This window comes from Grammomys surdaster, unplaced genomic scaffold, assembly GCF_004785775.1.
Source record: "Grammomys surdaster isolate TR1022 unplaced genomic scaffold, NIH_TR_1.0 187, whole genome shotgun sequence".
NCBI classification, from domain to species: domain Eukaryota; kingdom Metazoa; phylum Chordata; class Mammalia; order Rodentia; family Muridae; genus Grammomys; species Grammomys surdaster.
This window is the reverse complement of record NW_021604632.1, coordinates 5,684,526-5,699,644: the sequence shown is the minus strand read 5'-3', so window position 1 is coordinate 5,699,644 and position 15,119 is coordinate 5,684,526.

Here is a 15,119-nt window from a genome sequence, read left to right as displayed (position 1 = left end):
TACTGACTGCAGTTAATGCTTTTTGGATGATGTTTTTTTATTAAAATTAGGCAGATATCCACAGGCTTTTAAAAATTATTATTATTATTATTATTATTATTTTGACGCTAGCTGAACCTCCTTAGAGTCTGTTCATAAGAACATATAGGAAGACCCCTGAATTTGGTTGATTTTTCTCTACCAGTAGTGTTATCTGTAAGAATGAGTCAGGGCACTGTTAAATGTGAAGCCTCCTTAGGAAGCTCAGGGAACATGTCCTCTGTTGACGATTCTCCCTGTAGGATGTTTGCTGGTAACAGTTCAGTCTTTTTGGAGACCAAATGGGCACCCCCATCCCAGCATGCCCTGCTTGTCAGGTGATCACAGATGACAAGGGTTACAACATTGGCAGACTCTTGTGATCCTCTTATCTTTGGTAGTGAGGTCATCAGGCTTTGGTTGATGAACACTCAGAAGTGTGGCCTTAACCAATCTTGTAATTTTAACTTCTGTGTAACATTTAGATTTATTTTAGACAACAAAACCAAACACTTTTTAAAAAAAGAAATCCTTTCAAGACTCAGTTTTCCCAAGTGATTGAAGCTTTAAAAAAAATGTAGTAAAACAAGCAATTATATTGCTCATATGAATGCTTGTTTTTAAACTAATTTTTTGTAAACAAGCAAATCATTATCTTAATCTAACCTACCACTGGCTTATCAGACACTAAGTATTATCGTCTTGAACTCTGAACTTTTTATAATCTTTCACCAGGAAGCATATGTCATTCTTTTTTTTTGGGGGGGGGGTTTTTTTTTTTCGAGACAGGGTTTCTCTGAGTAGCCCTGGCTGTCCTGGAACTCACTCTGTAGACCAGGCTAGACTCGAACTCTCGAACTCAGAAATCCACCTGCCTCTGCCTCCCAAGTGCTGGGATTAAAGGCGTGCGCCACCACCGCCACCTGGCTGCATATGTCATTCTTAAAGTCTTATCTGCTGCAAATGTTCTGAGACTTAGATTAAAACTTTCTATGTTATTGTTTTCTTTTATGTTTTATTCTCAGAATGAAATTTTATTTTATCATGGTATCATGAGTGACTGTCCTCTGAGCCAAGCAGCTATGATCTTGGGGAGCTTAGCTGTATCTCCTTGGAAGAAATCATCCAGTAGCAATGGTGGGTGACTACACCCCCTTTCCCACAGTAAAGGCATAAGATTCTCACCCGAGTAGCTAATGGCTCCCTATTATCTGACAACTCTGAGAGTTGCCCAGGGAGGAGCCAGAGTACACAGAACCTGGGGAAGATGGAGGGGGCTCCGTCTAAGTGGTGGTGAAGAAGCTCTCATTGGTGCCGGATAAGGCTTTCAGGTGTGGTCATTTGGGAGAGGACTGCCCATACACCTGTAAGGAACACCTTATGAAGGCTCTATAAGGAAGTTCAAAAACTGTATTGGCTCTCCCTAAGACAACTTTAATGGAATTGAATTTCAGTTTGTTATTGAAGTCTTGTGTGTGTGTGTGTTGGTGTGTGTGTGTGTGTGTTGGTGTGTGTGTGTTGGTGTGTGTGTGTGTTGGTGTGTGTGTGTGTTGGTGTGTGTGTGTGTTGGGGTGTGTGTGTGTTGGGGTGTGTGTGTGTTGGGGTGTGTGTTGGTGGGTGTGTGTGTGTGTAGATGTTGTTTTACTGCTCCCTGGGACAAGAATTTTAGCAACAATTACAGATAATCTGTTGTGGTTTGAATAAGAATGATCCCTATTGTCTTGTATATTTGAATACTTATTCCTTGGGATGTGGAAATTGTTTGGGAAGGATTTGGAGTTGTGACCTTGTTGTAGCAGGTGTGGTTTTGTTGGAGGAGATGTGTCACTGATGGGTGGGCTTGTTTCAAAAGCTCAGATTAGACCCAATCTTTCCCTCTCTCTCTCCCTCTCCCTCTCCCTCTCCCTCTCTGTCTCTCTCTTCCTCTCCCTTTCCCACTCCCTCTCCCTCTCCCACTCCCTCTCTCTCTCTCCCTCTCCCACTCCCTCTCTCTCTCTCCCTCTCCCTCTCCCACTCCCTCTCCCTTTCCCACTTCCTCTCCTTCTCCCTTTCTCTCTCTCCCTCTCCCTCTCCCTCTCTCTCTCCCTCTCCCTCTCCCTCTCCCTCTCCCTCTCCCACTCCCTCTCCTTCTCCCTCTCCCTCTTTCTCAAATGCTTTCATTAGAAGCTTTGCCCTGGTCATGGTATCTCCTCACAGCAATAGACTAGTAACTAAGACAAAACTGGTTTTTAAAAATATTTAACTATGTTTATCAAAAATAAACTTTATACTCTTTTAAAGATGTCCTACCTACTTAATTGACTTCATTTTATTTTTGTAAAAAGAGTTGAATACAAATTACATACAACACACACCATAGTAAATTAAGATTACCTGTATACTCATCAATAACCACCAAGCTTTCCATTGTTGTAAGTCTTAGACAAACCTTCTTGCCATTTGGATTTTTATACCTTTTCTTTCCTTCTTCCTTCCTTTCTTCCTTTTTTCCTTCCTTTCTTTTCTTCTTCCTTCCTTTTTTTTCATCTCACAGAATTTAGGATTTAGAGGAAGGTTTATATTCATTGACATTTCCAGCATCGCCTGTAGAGTTATCAGTGATCTTATGTAGTGAATAGTTTTTGTTAATCACAAAAAGGACAAGGGAGAAATGATATGCAGAAAACCAAAAATGTTTACATGTTAGGCCTGTAAGTTTTGTAATTTTAGATACAGAAGTCATTTATTCCTGTTGTTCCAGCAGGGATGCATGGGAGGGCCAGTTTCTGTGTGGTCTATCACCATTCTTATGATTATCCCATATCCTCCCTTGTACGTTTCAAAAGAGTCACTTCTTCAAAGAAGAAATGGCATCTGGTGCATTCATCTTAGGATAGCACTTATATTCTGTGTGATCAACAGGACAATCTTCAATGGATAAACATTTGGTTTTGCATGAGTGAACTTAATATATATATATTAATATATATATAATTAATACATTAATATATACTAATATTTCTTTGAGATATTTACTATGTATTAATTATATGTTATATGTTAATATACTGCCAATATATTAATACATTATTATATACATAAGAATAGAGAGATAGGTGATAGATAGATAGATAGATAGATAGATAGCATCCAGCTGGAGTTCTCAATAGTACAAACAGTAGCAGACAAATATGACATTAGATAGGGTGCTCACAGGATCCAGCAGAAACCAAGCAAAGGGAAGGCAGCCGGGTGGGGCTGACAGCAGAGAGTGTCCTTGGGCAGAGCGCAGCATCCCCTTGGGCGAAGCTTCCAAGTAAAAGAGCGAACATCAGAATGATAGCACTGTGAAGTCAGACACTCACAACCTCTAGCAGAAACCAATGGGGGAAGTTGAGACAACCAACTTGGGCTCCCGACTGAGTTTCCTCTCCACAAATGAGCTTTCCATGGCTGAACTTTGGGCTGTTTTTTCCTATTGTAGGCACTTTTATATCGTGGAATAAACAATAGTAACTCCTGTTGGAAATTGTCTACCTTTAAACTATTTTTAAGGGCACAATGGGTTTAAATTTTTATTACTATTTTACTTAATGTGTGTGATGTTTTGAAAGCCTGAGCAAAGACTGTGGTTCCCACCATAAGGTGGACACAGTCAACAGCTACTCAGGGGTAGAATACACAGACCTTAGCTATTAGCATAAAGCACAGGGTTACAGCCCACCACAGGACCCACTAATGTCCTTACCAGACTCCACTCCTGTTAGGCAATCATAGTTGGTTTAGAAGCTGAAGTAGAATTCTAGGAGCCTGATGCTGTCTGGCAATTCAAGCTCCTGGTTCTGTCAAGGCATATAATGATGCCTGGGCCTTACTGGGAACTCCTCTTTGTTCCCTCACTTTATCATTCTCCCTTCCCTGTTAAGTGGCCTCAAGAAAGCAACAACCAAGCAGAAATTTAAGACTGCATTCTCTTTCCCCCTAACTCTGATTTACCCTAACCTAACCTGTTCTTCCACTGTTCAAACAAACACTTCAAACTTTTTCATTATTCGTGAAACGTTGGCCTAGTCTTAAGTTAAACTCAGAAGCTCCTGAGGGGCAGGGATTTAAAGATAACATTGAGGATTGGAAATCAGGAGTTGAATTCTGGAAGAGTCACGTTCAAGTTGCCTAGTGGGCATCCAAGTAGAAATATCAAGTGGGCAGTTACATACACCAATCCAGAGATCGGAAGAGACCTCTAGCTGATGGTACACATTTGAGAGTTAACACAGAGATGGTATGTAGGGCCAGTGTGGGGTTCTGCAAGCCAAGGAAAGAAATCACATCATGGAGAAGGAAGTAATCAGCTGTGTTCAAGAAATCTCAAAAAGGGCCAGGTGTAGCAGTATTCTCCTGTGATTCCTACATCCCAAGTGCTGGGATTAAAGATGCTACCAAGCCTGGTCATGTGGCAGAAGGCCTGAGCTTCAGGTATGAGCTACACAGTGAGACTCTTTCTCATCATCCCCTGCTCCAAAAATAGACAAAGGTCATATATTAAAACATGATGTCATCAATGGCCTTGATTGAGAAGAAATTAATGCTGTGGGGTCCTGAGTATAAAGATATGACCAGAGGAATGGGATCTAAGAAAGGCAGCCTGCTCTTATAATCTACCCACAAACATATGTGCCAATATATATTCATCTATCTATATATCTGTATGTATGTATGTATGTATGTATGTGTGTAGGTATGTATGTATAGAGAGGATAGATAGATAGATATCTTGCATTTTTAATTTTCTTTAACCTGGACATGCCAACAAACAACAGATAAGGCATTATCACCCTATCTTTAGGAAAAGCCAGGCATGGTGGCACACTAGGAAGGTGGAGGCAGTCAGGAGGGTCAAGAGTTCAAGGTCAAGCTACATTACAGAGTGAGTTTGGGATGATTCTGGCTCCATGAGCTCTTGTCTCAAAAGAACAAACAAAAAGAACAAGAAGAAGATAGAAACGGGCATCTGTGAGAATGGATCAGTGATGCAGACAAGATGGACACACAATGCTAAAAGCCTTTGGGGGTGAGAGATCCTAAGCTTAAAATGACAGGAGTAGTCACAGGAGATAGTCTTGTGCAGCTGCTGAGTCAGACTTATGTACAACTGGTTGTTTTTCAGAAGAAGGCAGTCAAGACAGAGGAGCAGAGTGCCAAGCGAGCCTTCCCTGGGTGACTTTAAGGATGACTGAGGAGGTGAAGCTGGATTAGAGGGGAACAAATGGACAGGGGGTGGGGGTGGTGCAGAACTAACATGGAGGACAAGCTCTTAGAAGCAAGGATGCCAAAGATTTTAGACATGTTGGGTGAAGAATAGAGGTTCTCAGCCTGTGGGTCTCGACCCCTTTGAGGGTTGAATTACCCTTTCTCAGGGGTCCCATCAGGTATCCCGCATGTCAGAGATTTACATCATGGTTCATAACAGTAGCAAAATTACAGTTCTGAAATAGCAAGTTAATAATTTTATGGTTGGGGGCCACCCGACCATAAATGAGAAACTGTATTAAATGGTTACAGTATTAGGAAGGTTGAGAACCACTGATCTAGAAAGATCACCTATGGAGTCCATGCAGAGTTGCCACTTGAGCAGGACCTAAGTGTGACAGCAGCCATCTGGTCACAATCAGGGTAAGGAGCCTGGTTAGCATCAGACTCAAAGCTAGGCATCTTTATAAAAAGGGAGTCAGAATGGTGTGCAGGCAGCCATGAAGAGCAGGAGGGGACAACTCTCCCACTGTGAGGCTCTCACTCAAGATGAGGCAGGAGAAGCCATGTCTGGAGACATGACCTAGGTTTCCTTTAGGACAGGAAGGTGAAGAATGTGGTGTGCTGTTTTCAGCAGTGAGTTGGCAATATATAGATCAGTATATAGATGGCACCATCTATACATGAACTCTGTCTTCTTGTATGACTCAAAAAAACCAGGAAGAAGAAAGCAATGCAAACAGAAAACAATGTCTCAGGACAATAAATAAACAAACCTCATGTTATTTAAGGTTGGTGCAGTGTCTTGAGGATAGCATTTGGTACCATCTCTCCAAAGACCTTCAATCACACGCTTGTTGTTTTATGTTTGTAAGAGGGCTGGCTGCTCCATGCCTCCATAAGTGGGATCCACCCTTGCTCAGGCAAGCAGCCCTGATTAAAATCACTGGTCACAAAGGACACGAAAGTAGGGAAGAAGATTTTTGGGAAGAGAGGATTCAGAGTGAAATGGGGCAGGGGTAGAGGGAAAGGGGAGTGAACGTATAAAAGATACATTACATGCATGGATGAAATTGTCAAAAAAAATTAAAAAGATTGCTTGTGCAGCAGCTGGGTGCGGTGACACATATCTATAATCCTGACACTTGGCCGACAGAGACAGGCGGGTCACTGCAGAGTTCAAGACCAGCCTGGGCTACAGAGTAAGAGCATGTCACAAATAAAAACAAAGGAAAATCACTTATACAGTCAGGCCTGTGTCCATGAGACTCTGTCAGCTAAAATAATAGGGATGAAAGGCAGATCCAAATTACCATGGTTGTCCTAACTGAGGCCATCTTTGATTAGCCAATAGCAGCCAAGAGGACCACTACCACGTCATTCCGGATGCACAGGCAATTACCAGCTATCATATAGCGCTGAACCCATTGGTTGGTTGTTTCTCAGCATTACTGTAGCATCAGATCACTGGCACAGTCTCCCAGGCCAAGAGCTCCGACACAAGCCTTACCCCTGTGTCCCCCGCTCATGCAGAGATAGACCCCTCTCATCCGCAAATGTCCAGCCCTGGGTATATATAGTGCCTGCCCTATAGAAGGTGTTCAGCAAAAGCCTGTGAAAAGAATGATTGAGTGAACCTTTTGTTCAACCCTGAGAAAGGAACTTACCGCTCCGTGTGCGCAACAGGTGCCATTTCCAATGACCAAACAGTGTAATCAAATGAGTGTACCTGAAGCAAGCCCGGTTCAATAAGATCTGTGAAGCACTCATCACAGATAAGCACCCTTTCACCTCAAGCACAGTGGTTGTGTTTCCAACATTGGTCACTTCGTTTTACATTTTATTACATTGTGTGAATCAGGTTAAAGATAACCTAAATCCTATAATACCCTTTAAAGGATAGAGTGTAAACAAGTAGATATGACTCAGTCTAAATACCCTTACCATTATCTTCAGTACACACTTCCAAACCATTGTGACCACTGATATTTCCGAAAGGATATCAAGAGGCTTGCGTTTCTGAAAAGGAAAACATTATTTGCGTTGATATAGAAAAAAAATCAAGAAAGAGAAAAGCATTATGTGGTAAAGGAGGTGAGGTAGGTTGGGTGTGTCAATTGTGGATGTCTTCCAGGGTCTGCTTAGGGGATTTCTAAGTCTTGTACTCACTATGAAATAAGAGGGATGAATGAACCATTGTCAGCTTAGATGCCAGATTCAAGGGACATACCATAAGAAAAATATTGTCAAACATGTCTTAGCGATTCTAGCAAATAATAGACTTCTAAATACTACTGTGTAAATACTGTGTTCATTTCTTTTTAAATCCTTAGGGAAGATGCCATTGAGCAAGGCGTTATCCTGAAAGTACAGTGCTGGACGCAATCTTTCTGAGAGTCAGTTTGCCTTTGCTCTATAGGGCATCCATGAATTATTTTCCTGTGGATATTGGATCTCGTTTCCTTTTGTTTGCTTTTGAAACTTCCCTGTCCAGTTCTGTCCAAAAAAAAAAGTAAGTCAGGAGTACAAATCGGATATAAGCGTGAATGAACCTCAGTGTAGCCAACATCGGAACCAACACCGGGGATAAGCCATACTAAGCTCCTTTTCCAAGAACACGGTTCACCTGAGTTGTGGCAACATTTACCTTCTGGGCGTGAGTGTATTGCTTTACATAATCCACTAGCTGGCCACCAGCTACCACACTGGGGTCACCTGTTTCTTTTATTTACAAGTAGCTTGGCATCAAGAAGGGTAAACAAGTTCTTACGTCATATTAACAACAAGCATTTGGTTTTCTTAACTGTTCTTTATTCCCTATTAAGATTCATTATATGTGCATGAGTGGTATATGTATGCATGTGTGTCACATGTGTGCCTGGTACCCAGAGAAGTCAGAAGCCAGCTTTGGGTCCCCTGGAACTAGAGTTCCAGACAGTTGTGAGCCACCACACGGTTGCTTAACAGCACTGAACCCGGATCCTCTGCAAAAGCAGCAAGTGCTCTTAACCAATTAACCGTTGACCCAGTCCTAAGCATTTTTTACACAGTATGCTTCTGTGCTTGCTGTTTCTTCTAGAATCTTCTCCTTACCCTACCCCCATTCCATGTGATAAACTCCTATTCAATATCTAAGCCCTGTATAAACACACCTTTTTTATTAGACCCTCAACCCCGTACTCCTTCTCACCTATGCTTGCTAGCTTTATGTCAACTTGACCCAAGCCTGAGAGGAGGGAATGCAATTGAAAAACTGCTTCCCAAAGATCAGGCTGTAGGCAAGCCTATAGGGCATTTTCTTTTTCCTCGTTTCCCCCTGCCATAATATTTTTATTGATTATTTGGGAATTTCACAGAATATATCCCAATCACACTGGTCTGTCATTCCTCCAAGTTTCACCCTCCCATTGCTGTGTCCTCTCCCCCCCACACACTTGTAGATATAAACACCAAGTATGATTTGTGTTGTCCACATACTTGCTAAAGCATGGTCAACCTTCCTGTGACCAGGCCTTCAAGGAGTCCTTTACCGTCCCCACCTCCACCGACAGAAGCCATCAACTGCGAAGAGCTACACTTTAAAGCTCTTCAGGACTGTCTTCAATAGCTTTCTGTCTAAACTGCTTCTTTGGGGAGCGGGAGGCGGTTGTAGATGCCTTCAATGTCTCTCATTCTCAACTGTGAGGCTGGAGTGATTGACATCACTACGACAGAAGTGTCCAGCCCATAACAGCCTGCAGCAGCACGGACCACGGGCCTCTACATGGTTTCCAGCACCTGAACAGACCACGGGCCTCCACATGGTCTCTGGTGGCAACAGGATCGAGTGTATCAACATGGCCTTTGGCAGTTAATACTAGCCGTGAACATCAAGGCCCCATGGCATCTCAGAGCATGGATGCTAACATGGCCATGGGGGGCAGCACGAACCACAGACTCCCAGCTGTTGCACAGAACACATGCAGCAACATGGCCTCTGGCAGCAACACGGACCATGGAGGTTTTTCAAAGAGGCCCAATCCAGAAAACGAACTGTTCTCCATCTTGAGCATGCTGCCGTCATCTGCTTGAGCTCCAGGCTGTGGCTCACCATCCTGCCAGCTCTACCTGGCAATGCTACCCAGTCCACAGCTGAATGAGCTTCTATGTCTGTTGCCACCACATGCCTCTAGCTTTGCCTCTCTGCCACATACAAGACAATCCTTTTCACCTCCCCATTACACCTTTATTCATCAAAGTGGTAGTATATCACACAGTATGTATGAATATATGTGTATGTATGTATATATGTATGTATGTATGTATCTATGTATGTATGTATTCAAATAGCTTTATATGCAAATGCTTATTAAGTCATTGGTCTTGTTCAAGGTCTCTGGTTTCTGAAGCACTATAAATACTGGACTACAGCTGAGGCTCATCTCAGATATCCTGTTGTTGCCTAGAGTCAGGTTGATCTTTTGACTGGGCAGGGTGTCCAACCACAGGTTTCGAAAGAGCTCCAGGCTGCTGTCCACCTCTCTGTCTGCAGCGAAAGCTGACCCACCTGCTCACTAAGACATTCTGAGGCCCTTGGGCAGCCCTACAGCTGGAGCTCTCCTCCCCAGTAGGTGAGCAGGAACAGCCAGAGCAGTGGCAGCCCCATGCTGTGTTCGAGGTCTGTTGCCCAAGCCTCAAGAGGGACTGAGGGTCCTCCCAGTGAGCTGCTCAGTGTCTTGCAAGTGAAGGCCGGTGGCTTCTACCATCTTGAATTGATCTTCAATTTTTTTTAAAGGCTCTGATAACAGAATTACAGATGTTCCAGGGCACGTTTACAGGAGATAAGCCATTTTCTCTGACGCTTTTCTCTGAGTTTCAGAACAGTGAGCCAGTTCTGGCAGCTGTGGCTCCTCCATGGTACAGCAGGGGATATGGTGAAGGTGAAAGGGGGAACCTGGGTGGCATGGTGGCAGTGGCGTCTCTCATCTGTGTACTAAGCCCTACATAGCTGAGGTGGGTTGTCAGCTGTGGCCTGGTGCTGGATACCTGGAGCTTTGGGGTGTGGGAGAAACACCACTCCACTGCAGCTTCTAGCCACCCCCAGCTAGCTTCTAGCCAGCCAGTGCTGGGCTAACTTGACCCTGTCTTTTCTCTCTTTTCTTTCAGGGTATTTTCTTAGTGATTGATGTAGGAGTACCTAGCCAATGACATGCTTACCGTGATTGCATATATCCCTGCCAATTATATATGACTGCGTCTTCCTCATCCATTTCTCTGGCCACCCTGGTTGGATTTACAACTTCCATGTTGTGAATACCGCTACAGCAAACACCGATGGGCTGGGCTGGCATCTCTGTGGTGATACATTGGCATGGAGTCTTTCAGGTAAGTACATGCCCAGAAGTGCTATAGCTGGGTCTCAGGGTCTATCATAGATTTTTCTGAGGACTCTTTACACTGATTTCTACAGTGGCTGCACCAGTTTGCACTTCCACTAGCACCGTGCAAATGCCTTCTGCTACCTTAGCAATGTCAGGCTTACAGCAGTCCCTCAAGGAGACCTGTGCTTACCAGTCCTCCCAAAGACTCCTGCAGCATCCTGTATCTCTGCGCTGAGTATTGGCAGAACTAACACAGTCCCGCTGGCATCCACTTGACCGTGACTTTTTCCCCCCTGATTCCTGTCTTTGTACACTGGATGTCAGGTCTCTATTCCTCTTGTCCTTGTTTTCTTACAGAGCACCATTTTCTGGAAGAACCACCTTCCTCCTCACATCCTCCTCCACATGCCACCTCCAGGCACGGGGTCTCCACCCCTGAACACCAGAGGAGAAGACTCCTTTCAAAGTTTGTAGTCAGGTGTGTGAAGCCCGCTGGAGATGAAGACAGAGTGAACTGGAGCATGGCAAGGTTAGGAGGGTGGGGGAGGAAGTCCATCTGGCAGAACCCTGGGGTTCATCCAGAAGCCAGGCCTTAGGGTGCTGGGTGAACCTGGGGAAGGATTGAGCTCCCAGACACTGGATGTGGTGACATTCAGGGACAGGAAGGAGAGAGGGAGATGAGTGACCATAACCACACCATAACCTGGCCTGGCCAGGCTTTTTAAATTCTTCAACGAAGTATGGTCCAAGCAGCCTGGATTTTCTGCTGTAAGGTTACCTTGATCAGCAAAGTGCTTGCCAGTCAAACATGGACACACATTTGGACCACCAGCACCCAAATAAAAACCCACGCTGTTGAGCGATTCTGCTAGACTCCGCCCAACAGTGACCTAGCAATAACTTATATCATTGACTGTTGCCATTACTACCTGTGCTACTGCCAGTGTCTAAGAGGACTACTCACTACCTCACCCCTCCTCCTCCTTCTTCCTCCTCCTTCTCCCTCCCCTCCTCTCCTTCTCACTTTCTTTCTCTGTTCCCATGTGTTTCCAGCCACCCTGTCTTTCTCTTTCTGTCCTTCTCTGTCCCCCTCTTTCTCTGCCTCTACCCCTTTTCCAGGTCCCTGCCCTCCAGGTACCTCTTTATGGCCGTCGCCACACCATATTTCATAATACACACCTTCAACCCGTTCCTATAAACCGAGTGCTGCCAAAGGTGGTGTTAGTGATGGGGGGCGGGGGATGACGTTAGGGACTTAGTGGCCAGCCAGTCTGCTTGAATCAGTGAGCTCCCGGGGCGGCAGGTTTGACTACTATGACTAGCGTGAGTCAATCAGGCAGGCACGATGAATTATCTGACAGGCCCACTGAAGTAGCCTCCCTTGGAACTTAGGAGGGACGATCAACAGTAATGTGGGCAGCATGAAGAGAAGAGGAGGCAGTCCCAGAGTCCAGAGTGGGAAGGAACTGGAGGGACAGAGCTTGGTGGACCCCAGAGCAGCCAGAGAGGCTTGGCACAAGCTATTGGCATAGGAGACCTTAACTGAGGCCTTCCTTAGCCTCCTGGTTTCTTACAGCTGCTTCCGGTTGAATGAGACAAACCCAAAGCCCACCCTGGGCAGGACCCAGAGAAGGGCAGAAAAAATGTGTGAGATCAGAGTTACAGGGATTGATCAGTATACGCAGACTTAAGAAGAGGACCAGGGCCCGAGGATAGAGCAGATCCTAGGCGGCAGCTCTGTACCCAACCTTACAAAAGAACCTCCTTACAGAGGAAAAGGGCCTCCCAGGAGCAGTATCTCAGGTAAAAGTGAATCACCCGTGATGTCTGCTGTTAGAAGTTCTAATCCAGATGCTGGCCTCCGAACTCATACTACTCAGACCTTTGAAGGGCCATTGACAAGAACATCAAACAGCTAGGGATTGGCATCACTAATCTGAAGAAATCCCTCATTTGGCTGTCTGAAGAGACCTCCAAAAATTTCAAAGGACATTATTGGACATGATTTACTCTTTTACAATAGAAAAGACTGTGTACAGCTCTTGACTGTGTACAGCCCTTAAAGAAGAATGTTGCCTTTACATAGACAAGACAGGGATGGTTAAAGAGAGCATGAAAAAGGTCAAAGAAGGCCCTGAGAAAAGACAGAGAGAGAAAGAGACAGATGAATGCTGGTATAAGAATTGGTTTTCAGCCTCTCCATGGTTGTCAATCATACTTCCTCCCATCTTGGGACCATTAATTGGGTTATTTTTGCTTATTTCTTCTGGTCCCTGGGCTTTAAATAGACTAACTTTGTGAAACAACAGATAAATAATTTGGTAGCAAAACCTATTCAGATACATTATCATAAGTTAGCTATGGAGGACCACGAGACTCAAGATGAGGTTGTTACTCTATTCAGGGTGTTCCCAAAACCCATCTCCACCCAACCTAAAAGAGGGGACTTCCGCCCCTAGACCAAGCAGAGAGGGGCCACCCAGAATCCCCTCTGACTGGCGATCTGAATTCTTGCTTAGGCTGCGAGGCTAAGCACTGCAAGGGAATATAAATAAAGTTAAAAATATCTCTCTGGGTGCCGGGAGTTGTACCCGGCTTGGTGGGAGGAGAAGGTGATCTTCTTTCTTCTCCTCCAGTCGGTTCTTCTTGAGGCAGCCGAGGAGGATGGGAAGATCGTCGTTGGCAGTGGATAAGACCTAGGGTTAGGCTACTGTAGCTGGCCTGCCCTCCCGTATCCTCTGTCCAGAAACTGCAGTTTCTGGCACTTAATACCTCAGCCCAGGGACAGCAGAGAATTAGGCAAATATCCTTAGTACTCTCTCTGCAGGCACTGCCAGGCTCTAACTTAGGTCTGTTGGTTTGAAGTCACAGGAAGAAAAGACACTTAAAGAAGTTATTGTAGTTTATTACTAAGTATAAAAAGTTTCCTATGAAAGCTAGCTGAGAGACAAAGTAGAGAAAGGTAAAGAATTCTAACAAAGGAAAATTCTGAGTAGAGAGAATCTAAGCAGGGAAGAAAGAAGAGAGGAGAGAGGAGTGAGGAGAGAGAAGAGAGAGAGAGAGAGAGAGAGAGAGAGAGAGAGAGAGAGAGAGGGGAGTGGGAGAGAGAAAGTGAGAAGTGAGTGAGAGAGAGAAAAGTGAGTCGCTAACGAACGTCCCTTTGTCTTATACATCATTCAGAGTACCTGATCACATGTCACAAAGTTCATCACAAGTTCACACCAAAATTCAAATCATAAATTGAAATAGAAGTTTACAACAGATAATGTTTACACGCATATCCATTAGGAGTAATTATCTGACTAAACATCCATCACCTGTCTAGCTCCACAGGTTCACTGAAATGAAGGTTTAAAACTATAACTAAGAAATTAGTGAAGTTTTGTATAGATAAACCCAGGCAATATTTTCTCTTCTGTCCTAGCACCTATAATAAATCGTTAGTTCCCTATTAGTGACTTTTGGTTAATTGTTTTACAACCACCTTGGAATGTGCTCTGAGTAGGAGAGAGTCTGGTTACTATCTAAGTGCTGTTAACTGATGACACTTGGGAGACTGGCAGAGTTCTCATTGCAGTTTTGACTATCAGAAAGGACCTAATAGCAGTCCCACTATAAAAGAGCTTAATAATCATTGATATAATTTTAGGAATTCTTATCGGATCATCATTAAGACTTAAGAAGTCGTCTATTTGTCTATATAGCAACACTACAAGACAGTACATCTTCGTGGGTCTGCAGAGATCTGCTCCAAAGGGGTGTGCTGTTGCTTAGTGATTGTTATGTATGTTTAATAATAATAATAGGAAAAACATATTAATAGCAGGATATTTCCTAAAATATGTCCAGCATAGCCTTGCTGATGTGGCACACTTGTCGCAGATAATAATCCGAGACAGGCATTTCAGGATGATCAACTGCTAATTATTAGCTTGTCCCATTATGGCTCCTGACATCTGGGTTCCCTGAGGGACAAGCCTGATTGCATAGGGGTTGATGTCAAAAGTATCCCCTCTCCAGGAAAAAGTCATGGGGATGGGTATGGCCCTCATGCCTCACTGGACAACGACAGGGGGACTGGAGCCATTACAAGGTCCCCTTCAATTACTGGAGGTCAGGCTTCTATCACCACCTTCTCAAGATTAGAATCGCTACAGCCCTTCTATACTTAGAGAAGGGAGGAGATGTCAGGGGCAGCCCTGCTTACACACTGAAGGCCTAAAATCAGCCATAGACCTAAAATCAGCAATAGACCTGTCATACATGTATACTAACACCAAGTCTTGGGTCTCAGTGGAAAAACATCGAAACAGATGGCTATAAGATAATGTCAACAGGCAGCTTTTGTGGAAATTTACAAGCCTGAGTAGTCATAGACCTTGTAAATAGGTAGCCTTGGCAGACAATACCAACTTAGATAAGGACAAGCGAGTCATAGGCAGAGTCATAGTGAATTGTCCCCTGAACCTTCACCCAGCCGATACCCTGTTCTGAAAGATATCTGTATTCCCC